We start from the raw sequence: 21719 nt of genomic DNA, 5'->3' as shown, positions 1-21719 counted from the left end.
TGCAAATGAAAAATTAGATTTTTCATCTTCACGGACCACTGTTCAAAAAATCTGTCAGACACCTGTAGGGTGTAAATGCTCACTGCACCCCTTATTACATTCTGTGAGGGGTGTAGTTTCCAAAATAGGGTCACATGTGGGAGGATCTACTGTTCTGGCACCAAGGGGGCATTGTAAACGCACATGGCCTTCAATTCCAGCCAAATTCTCTCTCCAAATACCAAATTTTGCTCCTTCTCTTCTGAGCATTGTAGTCCGCAGAGCACTTCGACATATGGGATATTTTTTTTTACTCAGAAGAAATGAGGTTATACATTTTTTGGGGCTTTTTCTCCTATTACCCATTGTGAAAATGAAAAATATGGGATAACACCAGCATTGTAATGGAAAAATTTTAATTTTTCATTTTCACATCCAACTTTAACGAAAATTCGTCAAACACTTGTGGGGTGTTAAGGCTTGCTGCATCCATTATTACCTTCCTTGAGGGGTGTAGTTTCCAAAATGGGGTCACATGTGGGTGTTTTTTTTTTGGGGGGGGGGGGGGTGTTATGTCAGAACCACCGCAAGTATCAGCCCCACCTGTGCAAATCACCAATTTAAGCCTTAAATGTACATGGTGCACTCTCACTCTTGAACCCTGTTGTGCACCCGCAGATCACTTTACGTCCACATATGGGCATATGGGGTATTTCCTTACTCAGAAGAAATTGCGTTAAAAATTTGTTTTTTTTTTTCTCCTTTTACCCCTTGTGAGAATGAATTATGGGGCAACACCAGCATGTTAGTGTAAAAATTATTTTTTTTAACACTGACATGCTGGTCTAGACCCCAACTTTTCCTTTTCATAAGGGGTAAAAGGAGAAAAAGAGCCCCAAAATTTGTAACGCAATTTGTTCTGAGTACGGAGATACCCCATATGCGGCATCAAACTGTTGCCTTGAAATACGACAGGGCTCCGGAGTGAGAGAGGGCCATGTGCATTTGAGGCCTAAATTAGGGATCTGCACAGGGGCGGACCCGGATGCAAGCATGGCGCTGGCCTCCGACACCAAAAATAGGAGGACACAAGTTGGAAAACACTGAGTAAGGTAACAGACCCTAACTCAGTGTTTCCAAAAGCCCTGGCATCACCAAGTGATACATCTTACCACCTATGCCACAATCTTGCACCACACACAGAAGCACTAGTGCGCCATAACAAAAAGTATGCATACTTGCATGTCCATGTGGTTTTCAGCCACATTATAACCATATCTTAGCCATGCAATGTTTTCTACACAGCACCATGCCCTTAGAACGTTAAAATAAATATTTATGTTTTAGGTATTCATATGTTAATAAACTGGGCTGTCTAGTAAAAGGAGTACTGTAGTAAAAAAAAAAAAAAACGTATCCCCTATCCTGCGGTGATTTGTGCAGACTGCCAGGATGCCATGCAGGGGATGGCGGGGGGTCCCAGCAGTCAGACCCCTTGCGATCTATAACTTATCCCCATCCTATTTCACTGTAGTACTCCTTTAAGCCAAGCAGAGAAACAGACAATTCATGGAAAGAAAACAACACCCCTGGGGAATAGGGCTTGGGGCCCACTCGGGCATCAGCCCGGGGTAAAAAAAAAAACCCTCTTATATAGTTCCCTCCCCTAAAACTTCCCTTTTAATATATGTACTTAAAAAACACTAGCTTAATTAAAATCAAAATCACTTTGCACCCTCTTTAGTTGCTCCTGCAACGTCATCAGGAGGGTATTGGGCAATGTCATTGCCCAATACCTTCCTGATGATGTTGTAGGAACAATGAAACATGTAGAGGGGGCAAAGTGATTTTGATTTTAACCAAGCTAGCTTATTGGCTCAAGGTTATTAAGCACTGCAGGCTCAGTATATTAGGGAGTGATTTCCCAGACATGTTATAAGAGCCAATACTAACAGTATTTTCTTTTAACATTGTTCACAGAGTGTTTTTAAGTACATATATTAAAAGTGAAGTTTTAGGGGAGGGAACTATATAAGAGGGTTTTATTTATTTGTTTTAACCCTAGGCTGATGCCCGAGGGTTTGGTGTTGATATGTAGCATTAGTTACATAATAAGAAGATCAGATTAGTTAATAGAAACTTGCTGATAGTTTCTAAGAAGCAAAATTATTTTTTAGGTGTTGACTATAGAGACAAAGATTGAGCTGCTCATGCAGGTGGACTAAATGCACTAAGGGAAATTCCAAAATGATTTACCCTGGAAATCAGATATAAAAACTGAAATGAGAATTTCTGGTGTCCCTGGCATGCCCTGCCACACTGGATATAAAATACAATAACCTACACTCGGGCTATGTTTACACACTAAAAGAATATACCGTATTTATCGGGGTATACCACGCACCGGCCTATAACACGCACCCTCATTTTACCAAGGATATTTGGGTAAAAAAAGTTTTTTACCCAAATATCCATGGTAAAATGAGGGTGCGTGTGTGCGCGTGTATACCCCGATATACCCCCAGGAAAGGCAGGGGGAGAGAGGCCGTCGCTGCCCGCTTCTCTCCCCCTGCCTTTCCTGGGGTCTAGAGCGCTGCTGTCGGCCCTTTTCACCCCCTGGTTATCGGCGCCGCTGCCCGTTCTGTCCCCCTGACTATCGGTGCCGGCGCCGATAGCCAGGGAGAGAGAAGCGGCGCCGACAGCCAGGGGGAGAGAAGGGGCAGCGGCACCCATTGCCGGCGCCGCTGCCCCGTTGCCTCCCCCCATCCCCGGTGGCATAATTACCTGAGTCGGGTCCGCGCTGCTCCAGGCCTCCGTCGTGCGTCCCCAGCGTCGTTGCTATGCACGGCGCGGCGCTCTGACGTCATGCGCCGCGCCGTTCAGCGCATAGCAACGACGCCGGGGACGCACGACGGAGGCCTGGAGCAGCACGGACCCGACTCAGGTAATTATGCCACCGGGGATGGGGGGAGGCAACGGGGCAGCGGCGCCGGCAATGGGTGCTGCTGCCCCTTCTCTCCCCCTGGCTGTCGGCGCCGCTTCTCTCTCCCTGGCTATCGGCGCCGGCACCAATAGTCAGGGGGACAGAACGGGCAGCGGCGCCGATAACCAGGGGGTGAAAAGGACCGACAGCAGCGCTCTAGACCCCAGGAAAGGCAGGGGGAGAGAAGCGGGCAGCGATGGCCTCTCTCCCCCTGCCTTTCCTGGGGGTGTATCGGCGTATAACACGCACACAGACTTTAGGCTAAAAATTTTTGCCTAAAAAGTGCGTGTTATACGCCGATAAATACGGTATCTGCTATAAAAAGTGGCAGTTTTCTAATAATGTATTCTATAAAAGCACAAAATGGTGTTGATTTACTAAGATAAAGAAACCCAGCAAAAAAACATTGGAAACACATTAGTAAATAACCCCCATTGTATAAAAACACAGCAGTAATAGCAGTGTTAGAATTATTGAAATTTTTATACAATGGGGGTATTTATCAATTTTACCTGTTGACAGTTTCTTTTTACCCTTTTTTTTCACTTTGGTTTTCGTGGACATGCACCAAATTTATCATTTGGTGCAAGTTGTTAGTAATTTTGGCTCAAATGTTGAAATCAGCTGTTCACAGCGCATTTTACACAGGACTTACCACCACAGAGGACGCGTATTTTACCCGGTAGAGCAGCCATTTCGGAGTCCCTCCTGCAGTATATCAGCAAGCGACATGAGTAATTTTCTTTTGTAGGGTTTATAGCCACCATGTGAAATGGATTTTATTTTCAACTTGGGTAGTTTTTTTTTTTTTTTTTTACTTTAGTGCAGTGGTCTACAACCTGCGGACCTCCAGATGTTGCAAAACTACAATTCCCAGCATGCCCGGACAGCCGTTGGCTGTCCGGGCATGCTGGGAGTTGTAGTTTTGCAACATCTGGAGGTCCGCAGGTTGGAGACCACTGCTTTAGCGCTTACCTTTCCTGAACCTGTGTGGCCATGTCCAATGCTGGCTCAACGGAGGGTGAAGGTTCCTCAGAGACAACTATGTCGCAGGATAGTATTCAGCAGCCCTGGAGGCTTCTCTGCTTTCACAAAAAAAATGTTTTAATGTATTTTGACGCCTTTACATTTTCTGACATTGGTAAGTGTGTTTTCCATGAGCAAAATTTATTGGCGGGGATTTGCGCCAAAATTGCGCCAAAGATCGATTGGCGCAAATGATGAATTACTGAATTGAATTCAGTTGAAATCACACACAGGACCGTGTGTGATTTTGAGAAAGTTGTAAAAATGACAATGGAGAAGATGCACCAAACGTTGGCGCAAAAAGACACTGCGCCAAAGTATTGCGCCAAAGTTACGTGAAAAAAAACATATAAATCCTTTGATAAATACCCCCCAATGAGTGCACTGAAGACAGGTTTTCCATCCGCTTCTATAGTGGAGTGGTGGTCTTTAACCTAGGCAATGAGCTGCCAACAAGGGGAGGAAAAAGCTGAAATATCAGAAGAAGGTGGCAAATTTGCTTAAAAAAAAAAAAAAAGTTTGTAAAAATATTTAACTTGGTGTTCCCTACAAGTTTAACTCCATTACTTGACATGAAATACCCCTTTGCATTATTAGCAACTAATACCAGATTAAAAGCATTTGGCACAAAGATCAGACCCATACTTGGCAGTTGATGCCAGGATAGCTACCCTATCAATAGTACTTGGTACTATTAGTCAGAGGCATAGCTAGGATCTTAGAAGATACAGGGATACAAGCCCCAGGGCACTTCGCTACCTCACCCCCAAAATAAAAAAAAATATAGTACATATATAGTTATCCTATAACGTTGTTGATATACTAAATACAAATATTACCTCCATACTAACAATACACACTATTAGGGATGGACAGGATTGACAACACTCAGGGCCCCGTACCAAAAAAGCAATGGCTCCCTGAGAGGCTCGCCCCTGGTCACTCCTCTGCCCCACCCCTATTCCACCCAAATCTCTCCACCTGCAGCACCACTTCACACAAAATAAACTAAAATTTATATATGAAACACTTTAACTTTGGGTAAATAATTTTCCATGACCAATAATACCAGTATACAAGGAAGAAATATATACCACCACACAATAACTGGATAATACCACTATACTGTACTGAATAAAAGCTATATACACAGACCAGTATTCCCCCCTACAGTGACCATATAGAGGTAGATACCAGCTGAACACAGGATCTGTATACTATATAAATTATTACATACAGTGCCCTTATAGAGGTAGATACCAGCATCTGTATACCATATAAATGATTATATACAGGACCATACAGTGGTAGATAACAGCTGTACACAGGATCAGGTTGCCTTATTAGTTTCCCTCTTAAGGTAGACAGGTCCCCTAAATAGTTTTCTCCGTTAGATAGCCAGGTTCTCTCAGTAGTTTTCCCCTTTAGGTATCCAGGTCCCCCAAGTAGTTTCCCCCTATAGATAGCCAGGTCTCCTAAGTAGTTTCCTCCTTTAGGTAGCCAGCCCCCCACTCCCAGTAGTTTACTCTTTAGAAAGCCAGGTTGCCTCCTTAGTTTCCCTTTTAGGTAGCCAGGTCCCCTCAGTAGTTTCGTCTTTTAGGTAGCCAGGTCCTCTTAGAAGTTTCCCACTTTAGGTAGCCAGGTCCCCTCAGTAGTTTCCCCCTTTTGGTAGCCAGATCCCTTCAGTAGTTTCCCCCTTTAGGTAGCCAGGTCCCCTCAGTAGTTCACAGTAATTCCTGTAAGATCATGCACCTGTATAGAATAAAGTCAACACTGCTGCTAGAACAGCTACATGAGAAGCGGACATTAGTCACGCTCTGTACTCACATCACCACTGAGACTGCTGATTGGCTGCAGATGTCTCCTGATACTGAAGCGTCGTCATCAGATGCTGAAGACTGGAGGCAGAACAGGGGATCAGTATGGGAACAGTGGTAAGTAAAAAATTTTTTTTTTTTTGAGAAGACAGCTAGGGGGGCAATGAGAGGATAGTAATAACTGACAAACAGGGTAGAGATGAGGGGACAGTAATAACTGTGCCACACGGGGGGGGGGGGGGGTTGAGGGGGCAGAAATAACTGACACACAGGGGGAGATAAGGGGAGAGTAATGACTGACACACAGGAGGAGATGAGGGGACAGTAATAACTGACACACCGAGGGGAGATGTTGGGATAGTAATGAACGTGACAAACAGGAGAAACAAGAGGACACTAATAACTGTCACATCGGTGGTGATGATGGGACAATAGTGACTGTGACACAGGGGGGAGAAGAGTGGATAGTAATAACTAACACACATAGAGGAAATGAAGGGACAGATATAACTGTGACACAGGAGGCTGATGAGGGACAGTAGTAACTAACACAGAGAGGAGATAAGGAGACAGTAGTGACTGTGACACAGGGAAACTAGGGGACAGTAGTAACTTTGACACAGGAGAGATAAGGAGAAGCTAATGACTGATCATATAAAGTCACATAACATCCCGTTGTGTGACGTAACTTTACCTGACATTAGGCTTCCTGGCTTCAATTTATTTTTATTTTTTTGCTGGTAAACAGAATATATGGAAATTACATACCTTACAATTTTTGGAAAGAGGGACATACTGTACTGTACAAGGCGTGCTGTGCCAAATTTTTTTGGTCTATTCCTAACTACACCCAAGTGCACCCAGCCTCCTCCTTGCTTCAGTGCTACCCTGGCCCCTTACCGGTCACTGCTTGCTGGCTGCCAACCCAGCAGTCTGCAATACCAGGTACAGTCACGCCACAGTTTGTGGAGCTGTGAATTGGATGAAGTGGACAGGCTCATTGACACCTTCAATCAGAGGATTAGAGGAGGTGCCCGGAATTGGATTCACTCATCATTGAGTCTATCTTAAAGGCTAGGGGGAAATTTATTAAAATCTGTGCAAAGGAAAAATTGACCAGTTGCCCATAGCAACCAATCAAATAGCTTCTTCCCTTTTTCAGAGGCCCTTTTAAAAAATGAATGAAGCCATCTGATTGGTTGTTATGGGCAACTGATCCACTTTTCCTCTGCACAGGTTTTGATAAATCTCCCCCTATGAGTGTATTGGTGTGACACTGCACATACTGATGACCAGAGCTGTAGTTAGGTTTTGCCTATGCATCTCCTAAGAATTTTCCTGAAGGGCAGCACTCCAGCCATATGGTTATGCAAGGCACTGCAGCTAAAGACAATGGCCCTGATTTACTATTGTAAACCCAATCTGTTTTGTCGGGTAGTGCGCCAGATTCTGTCTTTGCCAGAATCTGCGCCAGAATTGAAAAAAACCCGACCAACTCTCCATTTTACTGAAAACCCGAAAAAGGGTCGTGGCCGTTGTGGAAAGGGGGGGGGGTGGCCTTCAAAAAAGGGGCGTGTCCCCAACATTTTCTATAAATTCCAACATATTTACTAAGGTTTCCACAGAAAATGTGGTGGATTTGAGCTGAGGAAAACCCCACAACTCAGAGCATGTGTAAAAAAAAGCAAAACGTAGGGAAAAGTGCAAAATGTAGGGAGTCAGGCTAGGTTTCCACTTGTTTTGTTTTTTTCTTGTTTTTTTTTACGCTCAAAAAAACACCAGAAAAACTGCCACAGGTTTTTCCTATGTTTTGGCAGTTTTTCTTGCGTTTTTGCCTTTGAGGGGAAATTGCATTTTTGGCCCCTTTGGTGTTTTTTTTCTAAATTTCTTGGGTACCAAAAAAAAAAAAAAAATGCAGTTGGGATGGGAAAAACCTACCGTACAGACCAAAAGTTTGGACACACCTTCTCATTCAGAGTTTTCTTTATTTTCATGACTATGAAAATTGTAGATTCACATTGAAGGCATCAAAACTATGGATTAACACATGTGGAATTGTATACATAACAAAAAAGTGTGAAAATATGTCATATTCTAGGTTCTAGCCACCTTTTGCTTTGATTACTGCTTTGCACACTCTTGGCATTCTCTTGATGAGCTTCAAGAGGTAGTCACCTGAAATGGTCTTCCAACAGTCTTGAAGGAGTTCCCAGAGATGCTTAGCACTTATTGGCCCTTTTTGCCTTCACTCTGCGGTTCAGCTCACCCCAAACCATCTCGATTGGGTTCAGGTCTGGTGACTGTGGAGGCCAGGTCATCTGGCGCAGCACCCCATCACTCTCCTTCTTGGTCAAATAGCCCTTTCACAGCCTGGAGGTGTGTTTGAGGTCATTGTCCTGTTGAAAAATAAATGATGGTCCAACTAAACGCAAACCGGATGGAATAGCATGCCGCTGCAAGATGCTGTGGTAGCCATGCTGGTTCAGTATGCCTTCAATTTTGAATAAATCCCCAACAGTGTCACCAGCAAAACACCCCCACACCATCACATCTCCTCCTCCACACCAGCACACCTGTGAAGTGAAAACCATTTCAGGTGACTACCTCTTGAATCTCAACAAGAGAATGCCAAGAGTGTGCAAAGCAGTAATCAAAGCAAAAGGTGGCTACTTTGAAGAACCTAGAATATGACATATTTTCAGCTGTTTCACACTTTTTTGTTATGTCTATAATTCCACATGTGTTAATTCATAGTTTTAATGCCTTCAATGTGAATCTACAATTTTCATAGTCATGAAAATAAAGAAAACTCTGAATGAGGTATGTCCAAACTTTTGGTCTGTACTGTATTTAATGAAATATTTTTTTTTTATAGCAAAATTTTTATACATTTTTAATAAAGTGTGCGTGTTTCACTTTTTTCTCTCTATTTTTTAGGTAGTACTACTACTCCCAGCATGGAACAGACTGTTCCATGTTGGGAGTAGTAGTACCTGTACTAATAAAAAGATTTTCCTATCTATTGCAGAGATGCGGAGCGGCTCTGCACAGCACTCACATCTCTGCTCTGTACTCTGGCCGGCCAGTGATGTGAATAGATATTCACATCACTCATTCATATTTTCCTCCCAGAGTGGGGATTGGCCGGACGGTTGCAGCCAATCCCCACTTTCAGAGGGAAATATGAATCAGTGACACCCGATGCAATCGTCCTATTCATATCACTGGCCGGCCGGGGTATAGTGCAGAGATGCGAGCGATGTACAGAGTCGCTCTGCATCTCTGCAATAGATAGGAATATCGCATCGGGTGTCAGGAGTGACACCTGCTGTGATCTGTCCTTAACTGCAGGTACTACTACTCCCAACATGGAGCACACTCTGCTCCATGCTGGGAGCTGTAGTACCTGCATTAAAGGAGAACTCCAAAATACAAAAATTGTCCTCCATACTGCCGGCAGTAAGAAAATAAAAAGATACATACCTTCCTTCGCTCCCCCGGTGCCTCCGGTAACCCTCTCTGGTCTCCGCCGCGATCCTCTTCCTGGTTGCCGGTAATCAGCGAGTCATACTGCACTCAGCCAATCACCGGCCGCAGTGAAGTCCCAACTCGGCCGGCGATAGGCTGAGCGGCAGTGTGACATTTTCGGCCTCGGCAGCAGGTGTCAGTGTAGTGAAGAATTGTGTGTCTTGAAGCTTTCTCACACTGCCGCTCAGCCTATCACCGGCCAAGTCGGGACTTCGCTGCAGCCGGTTATTGGCTGAGTACAGTATAACTCGCCGACCACCGGCAACCAGGAAGAGGATCACGGCGGAGACAGACACCCGATGCAATGGTCCTGTATAATGTATAGATGCGGGCGGGCGGCCGCTCTTCTATGGTCCCCTGCACTGACGTATATATATACACCTATTCATATTTCCCACAGAGAGTTGTGATTGGCTGGAACCAGGGGACCATAAAAGAGCAGCCGGCCGTATCTATAAATGATACAGAAGGATCGCAACAGACCCGGGGCAATCAGTCAATTAGTACAGGTACTACTACTCCCATCATGAAACAGTGTGTTCCATGCTGGGAGTAGTAGTACTACCTAAAAAAATTAAAAAGAAAAAGAAAAAAGTGAAAAACACACACACACACACACTACATTTTTATTATTGTCGGCTACATTTTTTGTGCCCTGCCCGCCCACATAAATTGATCCCTAAATTGAACATAAAAATTTTGTCATAGAAAAGATACATTTCGTTAAATACAATTTTTCCATCACTACTGTATCTTTTTAATTACGGTATTTTTTTATGGTACCCTATAAAATTTTATTAAAAAAGGTATCTCCATCACTTTTTTGGATCCAAAAAATAATAAAAAACCCCAAAGTTAAACCACACATGGCGTTTTTCTTGAGTTTTTTTCGGAAAACGCCAAGATTTTCCTTAAAAACTTCCTTAAAAACAAGTCTCAACAAGAGGTCGTTTTTGAAAAACGCCAAAAGGATAAAAAAAATGCCAAACTGAAAAACACCAAGTGGATATGTCATTTTGCAGTTCCCTATTTGCCATTATGCAAATTTTAGGGGGTTGTGTAAAAATGACACATTATCTTTTTTCTGTAGGTCCATACGATTACAAGGATACCCAATTTATACATGTTTATGCAATTTACTGTGCGGTTTAATTAACATTATATTTAATGTTTCATACTTTTACACATGTGGCGATACCACGTGTTTATATATATTTTTTTACATTATTTTATTTATAAAATGGGAAAAGGGAGTGATTCAAACTTTTATTAAGGCGAGGGGATATACAGATTTACTACTTTATTTTTTTTTTTATTCTGTACATTTTTTTTTGGTCCCCATAGGGGACTATAACATGGAATCTTTTGATTCCTAACACTTATCAGTACTGGGCTATTACACAGCATTGATCAGTGTTATCTGCAATCTGTTGCTCTAGCCTGCCAAAGCAGCCTGGAGCCAAAGAAGGAAGATTGGACAGCATGGAGGAAGGTAGGGACCCTCCGGCCATCAGTTAAAAGGGCTACTCCGGTGGAAAACTATTTTTTTCAAATCTACTGGTGACAGAAAGTTAAACAGATTTGTAAATTACTTCTGTTAAAAAATCTTAATCCTTCCAATATTTATCAGCTGCTGTATGTTCTTTTTTGTCTGACCACAGTGCTCACTGCTGACACTTCTGTCTGTATCAGGAACTGTGCAGAGCAGGATAGGTTTGCTATGGGGATTTGTTCCTACTGGACAGTTCCTGACACAGACAGAAAAAAATCTTAATCCTTCTAGTACTTATTAGCAGCTGTATGCTACAGAGGAAATTCTTTTTTGTCTTGTTGACAGTGCTCTCTGCTGAGTCAGGAACTGTCCAGAACAGCATAGGTTTGCTATGGGGATTTTCTCCTGCTCTGGACAGTTCCTGATACAGGTATCAGGTGTCAGCAGAGAGCACTGTGGAGAAGACAAAAAAGAAATTAAAAAAGAAAAAAATTTCCTCTGTAGCATACAGCTGCTAATAAGTACTGGATGGACATTTTTTTTAACCCCTTCATGATCCAGGGTTTTTCCGTTTTTGCACTTTCGTTTTTTTCCTACTTACCTTAACCATAACTCTTTCAATTTAACCATAACTCTTTCAATTTTGCACCTAAAAATCCATACGATTGCTTATTTTTTGCGCCACCAATTCAATTTTGTAATGACATCAGTCATTTTACCCAAAAATCTATGGCAAAACGGGAAAAAAAAATCATTGTGCGACAAAATTGAAGAGAAAACACAATTTTGTAAGTTTTGGAGGCTTCTGTTTCTACGCAGTACATTTTTTGGTAAAAATGACACCTTATCTTTATTCTGTAGGTCCATATGATTAAAATGATACCCTACTTATATATATATAGGTTTGATTTGTCGTACTTCTGGAAAAAATAAGAAACTACATGCATAAAAATTTATACGGCATCTTCTGACCCCTATAACTACGGAGTGGTATGATGGCTCATTTTTGATCTGAAGTTTTTAGCGGTACCATTTTTTTATTGATCGGACTTTTTGATCGCTTTTTATTAATTTTTTCATGATATAAAAAGTGACCAAAAATACGCTATTTTGGACTTTGGAATTTTTTTGCGTGTATGCCATTGACTGTGCGGTTTATTTAACAATATATTTTTATAATTCTGACATTTCCGCATGCGGCGATACCTCATATGTTTATTTTGAGTTACACTAGGTTTTTTTTTTTATGGGAAAAGGGGGGTGATTCTTACTTTTATTAAGAAAGTTAAGAAAGAGGTTAAATGATATTTATAAACTTTTTTTTTTTTTGCAGTGTTATAGCTTCCATAGGGGATTATAACACTGCACACACTGATCTTTTACATTGAGCATTGTTAACCATTGATCAATAGGAATCCATTGATCAATGATTCTGCCGCTTGACTGCTCATGCCTGGATCTCAGGCACTGAGCAGTCATCATTAGGAGTCATTAACAGTGATCGGACACCAGGAGGCAGGTAAGGGGACCCTCCTCGTGTCCTACAGCTGTTCGTGGCCCCGCGTTATAGAATGGGAGCCGACCCATGACGTACATGTATGTCATGGGTCGGGAAGGGGTTAGTAGCAGTAATTAACAAATCTGTTTAACTTTCTGGCAACAGTTGATTTAAAAAAAAAAACTGTCACTTAAAGCATTAAAGGGGTACTCCGGTGAAAACCTTTTTTCTTCTATAAAAAAATCTTGATCCTTCCTGTACTTATTAGCTGCTAAATACTACAGAGGAAATTCTTTTCTTTTTGGAATGCTCTCTGATGACATCACGAGCACAGTTCTCTCTGCTGACGTTATTATAATAATAATAAGGCTTTATTTATTGTTGTCCTTAGTGGGATTTGAATCCAAGTCCCCAGCACTGCAAGGCAGCAGTGCTAACCACTGAGCCACCATGCTGCCCTTAGCAGGGCCAGATTAAGGCTGCCTGGAAGACGGAGCACTTCATTATGATGCCCCCCCCCCCCCCCCCCCCCCCCCGACAGTCCCCCTTCCCTTCCACTGAGTGGAACAGGAGTCAGGCCCCTGTTAAAATAAAACGGGCTGCATGGTCTAAAATCACTTTAGTTCAGGTCACTCTTTGCGGCTGTTGCAAAGCTACAACCCCCATTATGTCTGGAGAGCTTCAGGCATTATAGGAGTTGTACTTTTGTAACAGCTGGAGCCTCATATACAGTGTCATCCATTATTACTGCAAAACTTAGAAGCGACGAGAGATCTAATGGGACAGTCAGGAGAATACACAAACATAAAATGACTCACAGGAGACGTCTTCTCTTGTCTTTCCTTTTCTTCTTCATCTGGTCCAGACGCCAGGTCTTCTTCCAGATCCAGCTTCCTCTGTAAAGTTTGACGCCTGGACATCATTGGTTCCTCACTTTGCCAGCCGATCCTCATCCTCTGTATAAAGACAACAATCATTATAACCCTTCAAGAGACTGTGTTTTCTCCTGCTCATCACCCCCCTGCTCATCATCCCCCCCCCTGCTCATCATTACCCCCCTGTTCATCATTACCCCCCCTGCTCATCATTACCCCCCCTGCTGATCATTATCCCCCCTGCTCATCATTATCCCCCTGCTCATCATTACCCCCCCTGCTCATCATTACCCCCCTGCTCATCATTACCCCCACTGCTCATCATTACCCCCTGCTCATCATTACCCCCCCTGCTGATCATTACCCCCCTGCTGATCATTACCCCCCTGCTCATCATTACCCCCCCTGCTCATCATTACCCCCCTGCTCATTATTACCCCCCTTGCTCATCCTTACGCCCCCTGCTCATCCTTACCCCCCCTGCTCATCATTACCCCCCCCTGCTCCTGCTCATCATCCCCCCCCCTGCTCATCATTCCCCCCCCCTGCTCATCATTACCCCCCCCTCGTCATTACCCCCCCCCCCCTCCCTCATCATCCTCCCCCACTCATCCTCCCCTGCTCATTGCTTCTCCCTCCTCCTGCTTTTTCTATTTTTCATATTTCCTTACCTGGCCGCGCTCGGCAGGCTCAGGTAGCGTGGGGTCTCGTGGACTGTGACGAGTTACGTCTCCTGCGGCTCCTCTGCACAGCGTCAGGGACGTCACTCGTCATTTCCTGCAGCGCTGGGGTGTAATGAAGAAAACAGTGCCCTGTAGCGGTGCGGCTGCCGGAAATGAGGAGTGATGTCCCTGACGCTGTGCAGAGGAGCCCACAAGACCCGACGCATCACCTGAGCCTGCCGAGCGCGGCCAGGTAAGGAAATATGAAATATAGAAAAAGCAGGAGGAGTCCGGGGCGGGCCCACAGCAGCCGCCGCTGGTCACTGTTTTAAAGTGGCCGCGGCCGGGCTATCGGGGGCCCCGATCCGCTACTAAGCAGCCCGCAGGGATGTCCCGAATGTGACGGGGCCCCCTGCGGGCACGGGGCCCGGAGCAGGTGCTCCATGAGCACCAATGATGATCCGGCCATGGCCCTTAGCATACATCTGCTATGCATGGTTGCTAAAATGGACAGAGATGTCAGCAGAGAGCACTGTGTTCGTGATGTCATCAGTGTTCAAAAAAAAAAAAGGAATTTCCTCTGTAGCATTCAGCAGCTAATAAGTACTGGAAGGATTAAGATTTTTTAATAGAAGTAATTTACAAATATGTTTAACTTTCTGCCACCAGTTGATTTAAAAGAAAAAAGGTTTTCACCGGAGTACCCCTTTAATAACTCTGGGATGCTTTTACTTTTCATTCTGATTCCGCGATTGTTTTTCCTGACATATTCTACTTTATGTTAGTGGTAAAATTTTGTCGATACTTGCATAATTTGTTGGTGAAAAATTCCACAATTTGCTGAAAAATGGGAAAATTTTGCATTTTTTTTAAACTTTGAAACTCTTTACTTGAAAGGAAAATGGATATCCCAAATAAATTATATATTGATTCACATATACAATATGTCTACTTTATGTTGGCATCATAAAGTTGACATGTTTTTACTTTTGGAAGACATCAGAGAGCTTCAAAGTTCAGCAGCAATATTCAAATTTTCACAAAATTTTCAAAATCGGAATTTTTCAGGGACCAGTTCAGTTTTTAAGTGGATTTGAGGGGTCTTCATATTAGAAATACCCTATAAATTACCCCATTATAAAAACTGCACCCCTCAAAGTATACAAAATTATATTCAGAATGTGTGTTAACCCTTGTTTCACAGGAATAGCAGCAAAGTGAAGGAGAAAATGTAAAATCTTCATTTTTTACACTGGCATGTTCTTGTAGATCCAGTTTTTGTAATTTTACAGGGGGTAAAAGGAGAAAAAGCCACCAAAATGTGTAACCCAATTTCTCTAGATTAAGGAAATACCTCATAAGTGGATTTAAAGTGCTCTTTTGGTGCACTAGAGGGCTTAGAAGAGAAGGAGTGACAATGGGATTTTGAATGAATTTTTCTGAAATGTTTTTTGGGGGGCATGTCACATTTAGGAAGCCCCTATGGTGCCAGAACAGAAAAAAAAATATTTGGTAAACTACTCCCCTCAAAAAACGTAACAAGGGGTACAGTGAGCCTTAGCACCCCACAGGTGCTTGACGACTTTTCGGTAAAGTCAGATATGTAAATGAAATTATAAATTTTTTTCACCAAAATGCTGTGTTTTTTCCCAAATTTACCATCTTTACAAAAGGTAATAAGAGGAAATGTCACCCAAAATTTGTAACCCCATTTCTTCTGAGTATGGAAATACCCCATGTGTGGACGTCAAGTGCTCTGCTGGTGGACTACAATGCTCAGAAGAGAAGGAGCGCCCTTGAGCTTTTTGAAAGCAAATTTTGATGAAATGGTTTTTCATGTAGCATTTAGGAAGCCCCTATGGTGCCAGAAAAGCAAAAAAAAACTATTTGGTAAACTACACCCCTCAAGGCACATAACAAGGGGTACAGTGAGCCTTTACACCCCGCAGGTGTTTGACAAATTTCCGCTAAAGTTGGACGTGAAAATGAAAATTTTTTAAATCATGTGCATCAAATCTGCGTACATGTGAACATACCCTAAAACTTTTTTATTTTTTTTTTTATTTTCACATCCAACTTTAACGAAAATTCGTCAAACACCTGTGAGGTGTTAAGGCTCACTATACCCCTTGTTACGTTCTGTGAGGGGTGTAGTTTCCAGCATGTGGGTATTTATTGTTTTGCGTCTATGTCAGAACCGCTGTAAAATCAGCCACCCCTGTGCAAATCACCAATTTAGACCTCAAATGAACATGGTGCGCTCTCACTTTTGAGCCATGTTGTGCGCCCGCAGAGCACTCTGCATCCACATATGGGGTGGGTATTTCCGTACTCAGGAGAAATTGCGTTGCAAATTTTGGGGGTCTTTTTTTTTTTTCATTTTACCGCTTGTGAAAATTAAAAGTATGGGGCAACACCAGCATGTTAGTGTAAAAAATTACATTTCTTCCAGCATGCCTTAATAGTCAGTAGCTGTCCGGCAATAATGGGAGTTGTTGTTTTTCAACAGCGGGAGGCTCCGTTTTGGAAACAGTGCCGTAGAATACACTGGGGGACAGGGACTGTTTAAGGGTGTGTATATGTAGTTTTTTACTTTTAATTTTGTGTAGTGTAGTGTTTTTAGGGTACATTCACATGGGCGGGGGGTTCACAGTGAGGGAGTTTAAGCTGCGGCGGAAAATTTGCCGTATCTCAAACTTGCAGCAGAAAACTGTCTGCAAACCTATAACTCCCAGAATGCACTGACAGACCATACATGCTGGGAGTTGTAGTTATGTAACAGCTGGAGGCACATTGGTTGCGAAACACTGAGAGCTTGTTACTTAACTTAGTGTTTCGCAACCAGTGTGCCTCCAGCGGTTGCAAAACTAGAACTCTCTGTATGTAAGGTCTCTCAGTGCATGCTGGGAGATGTATTTTTGCCACAGTTGGAGGCACAATGGTTGCGAAACACTGAGTTAGGACACAAACTCTGTTTCACAACCAGTGTGCCTTCAGCTGTTGCAATACTGCAACTCTCAGCATGCAATGACAGCCGAGGGCATACTGAGAGTTGGAGTTTTGCAACAGCTGGAGGTTAAAAAAAAACCTGTTCAACTAAAACCTCCGTCTCTCGATCACAATTTTTTTTTTCTTCCTGGCCTGCGGCAAAGTAAACCACTACTCAAATGTGAGGGAGACTCTCTTTGCAGGCCTTCTTTTAGACATTAATTTGCCTTAACCTGTTAAGGACCAAGGGTGTAAACTTACGCCCCTAGTCCCGCTCCTGTGATATAACGCGGGGTCCCACGGTGACCCCGCATCATATCACGGCGGGCCCGGCATCATAGTGAAGACGGGACTCGCCGCTAATAGCGCGCGGCATTGATCGCAGTGCCGCGCCCTATTAACCCTTTAGCCGCGCGCTCAAAGCTGAGCCGTGTGTCTAAAAGTGAAAGTAAAATGTGCCGGTTAGCTCAGGAAGCTGTTTGGGATCGCCGCGGTGAAATCGCGGCATCCCGAACAGCTGTACTACAGGAGGAAGGTCTCTTACCTTCCTTCCTGCAGTCCGATCACCGAATGAATGCTTCAAGCCTGAGATCCAGGCTTGAGCATTCTATCGCCGAAAACACTGATTGATGCATTCCTATGGAGATGCATCAATCAGTGGTAAAGATCAGTACATGCAATGTTATAGCCCCCCTGGGGGCTATAATATGGCATAAGAAAAGTGTAAAAAAATCATTAAGCCTTTCAATGATCCCTTCCTCTAATAAAAGTTTGAATCACCCGGCATTTCCAAGAATAAAAAAAAACTGTTTTTTAAACCACACGTTCAATGGTGTACGCGCAAAAAAATTCCAAAGTTCAAAATAGCGTATTTTTGGTCACTTTTTATATCATGAAAAGATGAATAAAAAGCGATCAAAAAGTCTGATCAATGCAAAAACTTCAGATCACGGCACAAAAAATGAGCCCTCATAGCCCCCTGAACATGGAAAAATAAAAAAGTTATAGGGCTCAGAAAATGACAATTTTAAACGTATAAATTTTCCTGCATGTAGTTATGATTTTTTGTCGCACAATGATTTTATTTTCCATTTCGCCGTAGATTTTTGGGTACAATGACTGATGTCATTACAAAGTAGAATTGGTGCTGTAAAAAATACGCCATAATACAGATTTTTAGGTGCAAACTTTAAAGAGTTATGGTTTTTTAAAGGTAAGGAGGAAAAAACGAAAGTGCAAAAAACGAAAAACGCCTGGTCCTTAAGGGGTTAAAACTAAAACAAATATAGACAAACACACAGAGTAACAAGCTCCTCAGAAGCAGGGTAGACATGATCTGAAAGCGGCGGTAAAAAATGATCTGGGAGCAGATCTGCGTGAAATTTATCATGGCCACTGCGACAATTTGATAAATTTGGCGCAACTCCGCCAAAAAACACGCATCCAGACAAACAAAAAAAATTATCCAGCCAAGACCATTATTGATAAATATCCCCCATAGAGTGTAAAAGAAAAATGCTAGCAATGAATGTGATTTTGAACTGCAAGCATTTGAATCTCCCAGCGAAATACTGTAATTCACACGTACAGGATCCTGTGAAGATTTGATGCACAGGATTTGTAACTGCAGATTAGAAGCTGAAATTAGTTTACATTGAAATCTTCAGCAGAAAATCCGGCGCATCAAATCTGCATAAGTGTGAACGTACCCTAAAACTATTACTACAACCCATTACTGTTACTGTTTGAGACATTTACTGTTTGAGCTATACACAGTAACAAAGGTGCCCTATGTATATTGCTGCTATATTGACTTTAATACAATCAATGCTGCTACATTGATTTCAATGCAATATTTAGACATTTTTCAGTTAGGTGTCATGCTCCAAACTACCATCATTGTTTTTTATATAGTTTTTTTTATATACTGCATTTTCTTACTTATTAACCAGTATCTACATTGTACTCATGTTATATAAACTGGATCTGTAGCAAGGTCCCTGCTCAGATACCAGCCTTTTTGTTTACTTATATTTAAAATAAAAATACGCAAATTTTAGATAAACCAGGTACCTCGGTTTAACCCCTTAACGACGCAGGACGTAAATGTACGTCCTGGTGAGCTGGTACTTAATGCACCAGGACGTACATTTACGTCCTGAGCATAACCGTAAGCATAGGAGCGATGCTCGCGTCATGCGCGGCAGGTCCAGGCTGCTGATAGCAGCCAGGAACCCGCCCGTAATGGCGGACATCCGCGATCGTGCGGACGTCAGCCATTAACCCCTCAGATGCTGTGATCAATACAGATCACGGCATCTGCAGCATCGCGGTACTTTGAATGGATGATCGGATCGTTAGCAGCGCTGCCACAGCGATCCGATCATCCAGCATGGCAGCCGGAGGTTCCCTCACCTGCCTCTGCTGCCTTCCATGGGTCTTCTGCTCTGGTCTGCGATCGAGCAGAAGATGACCGATAACACTGATCAGTGCTATGTCCTATACATAGCACTGAACAGTATTAGCAATTGAATGATTGCTATAAATAGTCCCCTATGGGGACTATTAAAGTGTAAAAATAAAAGTTTAAAACGTTAAAAAATGTAAAAATTAAAAAACATTGAAAAATCCCCTCCCCAATAAAAATGTAAATTGCCCTATTTTCCCTATTTCACCCCCAAAAAGTGTAAAAAAAATATTTACTATACATATTTGGTACCACCACATGCGTAAATATCCCAACTATTGAAAAAAAGTGTTAATGATACCGTATGGTGAACGGCGTGAACGTAAAAATAAAAAAAATGCCAAAATAGCTGCTTTTTTATAACATTTTATTAAAAAAATGAATAAAAAAAGTACTGAAAGTTTTATATAAGCAAATATGGTATCAATAAATGGTATCAACAGATCACGGCGCAAAAAATGAGCCCTCATAGTGCCGCTTATACGGAAAAATGAAAAAGTTATAGGTCTTCAAATTAAGGGGATTTTAAACGTACTAATTTGGCTAAACAGTTTGTGATTTTTTATTAAGCGCAACAGTAATAGAAAAGTATGTAATCATGGGTATCATTTTAATCGTATTGACCCAAAGAATAAAGAACACATGTCATTTTTACTGTACATTGTATTGCGCGAAAACGAAACCTTCCAAAATTTGCTAAATTGTGGTTTTCTTTTTAATTTCCCCACACAAATAGTATTTTCTTGGTTGCGCCATACATTTTATGGTAAAGTGAGTGATGGCATTACAACGGACAAGTGGTCGCGCAAAAAACAAGCCCTCATACTAGTCTGTGGATGAAAATATAAAAGAGTTGTGATTTTTTGAAGGCGAGGAGGAAAAAACAAAAAACGTAAAAATAAAATTGTCCTTAAAGGGGTACTCCGGTGCTTAGACATCTTATCCCCTATCCAAAGGATAGGGGATAAGATGCCTGATCGCGGGAGTCCCGCCGCTGGGGACCCCGTGATCTTGCACGCGGCACCCCGTTTGTAATCAGTCCCCGGAGCGTGTTTCGCTCTGGGTCTGATTACGGGCGACCACAGGGCCGACAGCGTGTGACGTCACGCCTCCGCCCCCGTGTGACGTCACGCTCCGCCCCTCAATGCAAGCCTATGCAAGGGGGCCTGACAGCTATCACGCCCCTTCCCATAGGCTTGCATTGAGGGGCGGAGCGTGAAGTCACACGGGGGCGGAGGAGTGACGTCACACGCCGTCGGCCCTGTGGTCGCCCGTAATCAAACCCAGAGCGAACACCCTCCGGGGACTGATTACAAACGGGGTGCCACGTGCAAGATCACAGGGGTCCCCAGTGGCGGGACTTCCGCGGTCAGGCATCTTATCCCCTATCCTTTGGAGTCCTTAAGGGGTTAAACAAATTACACTTTCATTTAGTGTGTAGCCACCCAATTACCGATTTTTTGCAGAGTAAAGGTGCGTTTTTGGCGGGTTTTCCGCAGTGTATTAGAAAGGGGCGGGCTCTTCTGGGCTGTCCATAGCAGATTGTCCGCGGCGGAATTTACGCTGCAGAAAATCCGCCGCAGTCCCTACTGACTTCAATGGGGCTTGCGGCGGATTTTCCGCAGCGTAAATTCCGCTCTGTCTCTGGTCTATTCACACGTACAGGGTCAATTCACACATAGAGGATCCTGTGCAGATTTGATGCTCAGGATTTGTAACTGCAGATTAGAAGCTGTGCTCAGTCATTTAGTTTATATTGAAATCTGCAGCAGAAAATCCTGCGCATCAAATCTGTGCAGGATCCTGTACATGTGAACGTACCCTAAGGCAGTATTGGAAAATAATGACACTTACAATACAATATTGACAGTATTGACACTTTGGGCCCTATGTGGACATTTCCACTTAGGGGTGTACTCACTTTTGTTGCAGAGTTTTAAACATTAAAGAAGTAGTCCAGTATTGGAAAACGTATCCCCTATCCGAAGGATAGGGGAGGAGTTTCAAATCGCTGGGGTTCCAACCACCGGGACCTCCGATCTTCCATACGGGGCCCTGGTTCTCCAGCCAGATAGCATGTGTCGACCATTGCACGAAGCGGCAGCTGACACACCCCCTCAGTACAGCTTTACAGCAGAGCCGGAGATTGCCGAAGGCAGCGCTCTGGCTCTCCCATAGCGTTGTACTGAGGGGGCGTGTCAGCTGCCGCTTTGTGCAATGGTCGACACATGCTATCTGGCTGGAGAACCGGGGCCCCGTATGGAAGATGTGGTTGGACCCCCAGCAATCTGAAACTTATTCCCTATCCTTAGGATAGGGGATCAGTTTTCCAATACTGGACTACTTCTTTAACCCGTACAGGGCCTAGGGCGTATGGATACGCCTTCTGTACCTGGGTCTTAAG

The 21719-nt window shown here is 43.2% G+C and overlaps 1 protein-coding gene across 1 annotated transcript in view; it reads left to right on the top strand.

Moving 5' to 3' along the window:
* Positions 1-5899: 5899 nt before the first annotated feature.
* Positions 5900-21719, top strand: part of RAB7A (RAB7A, member RAS oncogene family) — a 64065-nt gene continuing 48245 nt past the window's right edge. The window contains exon 1 of the mRNA XM_056524833.1: positions 5900-5922. The gene's annotated coding sequence lies outside the window, so the exon portion shown is untranslated. The remainder of the gene's footprint in view (positions 5923-21719) is intronic.

This window comes from Hyla sarda, chromosome 6 (genome assembly GCF_029499605.1).
Source record: "Hyla sarda isolate aHylSar1 chromosome 6, aHylSar1.hap1, whole genome shotgun sequence".
Classification (NCBI taxonomy): Eukaryota; Metazoa; Chordata; class Amphibia; order Anura; family Hylidae; genus Hyla; species Hyla sarda.
Note: the sequence above shows the minus strand (reverse complement) of the source record. Positions and strands in the feature narration are given on the sequence as shown.